Genomic DNA, 2,329 nt, shown 5'->3' on the forward strand with positions numbered 1-2,329 from the left:
CCCAACTTTAGTGATCGGAATATTTCTAGAATTTACCGTATCGGGTTACGGTAACTCAATCGGGTACGACCAAAAACCTCGTCTAACGTCGGTATCGGGTAGAATTCCACCGTGTCCAAAACTTAAACACTATATAAACGTGTTTAAGACTCCATTTGAAGCCTTTGGTCAATTTACCATTAAACACTACCAACCTCTCTCCTCATCCAAGTTTAAGGGATCAAAACTCAAATTTAAGGCTTCAAATCTCTAAGGTACTTCCCCTAGCTCGTATTGTAACCTTCTTAGCCTTCAAATTCGAGTTCAAAGCATGATTTAGGACTACATTCATGAGTTTACGGCCATGGAACCTTCATGGGCCGTAAACTCATATATCAAGGGTTTTTAAGCCCTAAAACCCCTCCTAAGCAATGTTAGACATTAGTAATGGCTTAATGACTTAATGGAAGGGACTTACAACAATTAAAACATTCATTTTAAGGGACAAAAGTGAGTTTACAGTCAAGACACATTCTTGGGCCGTAAACTCATATTCAAAGGGTTTTTGAGCAAATTAACCCTTCCAAATCATAGTTGGGACTTAGATATGACCTTTAGGCTTGCTAATATAGACTTGGAACACTTCAAACATGATTTTTGAGTAATAAAAATGAGTTTACGGCCAAGACATACTCTTGGGCCGTAAACTCGTCTTAAATGGTGATTTAGTGCCTTTAAACATGTCAAAATGCTTTCAAACTCAACCAATGGCTTTGTGGTAAATCCTAGATTCATCTAAAAATGAGTTGGAGACCTTAAACACAACATATGCCCTACATGTGTGAGTTTACAGCCAAAGAACTCCTCCTAGGCCGTAAACTCCTAAAAGTTTGTGAAATGGTAATCTAAATTCATAACAATGCTTAGAAAATTAGTTAGAATCACATGTGATTGCCCTAAATAGTTCAAATTAACCATTCTTAACCATGGGTGAGTTTACGGCCGTAAACTCTATGAGTGTGGCCGTAAACTCATGTTTTAAATGATGTGAATCCATTCCAAGTGTTCCAAGGCATTTTAGATAATCCATTCTAGCAATCCCTATGTCCATTTGAGCCCTTAAACCATCAAAACCACACCCACATGAGTTTACGGCCGTAAACTCATGTATGTGTGTGTTCCATAGTTGTAAAATCTCTAAAATGTTTACTCTTGGGGAGTAAACTGAAGTCCCAAGTCCCTAGTGCCATTACACGTCCGAAGATGTCACCCGGGTCACTCCAAACGTTCGTTTTGAGGTGTTTAACCTCATGGGAGTGTAACGTTCCATATGAATAGTGAATGTATCCCTAATTGTATATATATGGACATTATTTCATTTTACATAGGGACTTCGCAAGTAATCAAACCCCGAACCAACGTCTAGCATTCAAAACCGACACGTTTCCGAGTCCGGTGAGTTCATACCCCTACCCTTTTTCACTGTTTTCACTGCTTTTAGGGGGGAACACAAGCAAAGTACAAGGAAATTCTTGTACTCAAAACATGTTTTCAAATGTGTGTTTCATATTTCATATGCTTTTATAACTGATTACCACAATTGATAATCATTTGAACATGCAGATCACGTAACATATATTTGTGAAATAAGTCTTTAAACTATTATGTTTTACATATATTTCACAAATGGTTTTCCACATTTTATCAGTTAAAAGCATGACATTAAACATTTGAACATAATACCTGTACACTGTTTTGTCCTTGGTAACACTCCACATACATATACGTGAGTGGAGGACTAGCATATTATTACTAGTAAATTTGTTAATCCTGTATGATTAGAGACACGTCCTCGGAGAACACTCCACCGAGATACGCGAGTGGAGGACTACACCCATAACCAGAATCTCTGGTATTTAGAGAGCGTGACTTGAGTGTATAGATCTATACGGGGCTGACTACCCCACATCTGGCTGCTAGCTACAGCCGAACCGAAATGGTTCAAGGGTGACGAAAGTCATAAGTATGTGGACGACTTATTGCCACATGTGGACTACTTATTGCCACAGGTTTCTGTCTATTGTATGGTTATGGAACTCGCAATTAGGATAATAGAGATTTACTTATAGTAATAATGAACCACAATATACATCATTTACATCTTTCACATCTTTCACATACAGTAACAAACAATCAGGAAAGTACGGGACTTTCCTGGGGAAAACATGGAACCTAAACATGATTACATCTTTTACATTTTTAACATCGTTTACATTAGAAACCAACATGCAGGAAAGCATGGGGCTTTCCTGGGTAACACTTACATAACTAGAAGGAGTAATAAACTGGA

Source organism: Lactuca saligna, chromosome 3, assembly GCF_052625555.1.
Source record: "Lactuca saligna cultivar CGN05327 chromosome 3, ASM5262555v1, whole genome shotgun sequence".
Classification (NCBI taxonomy): Eukaryota; Viridiplantae; Streptophyta; class Magnoliopsida; order Asterales; family Asteraceae; genus Lactuca; species Lactuca saligna.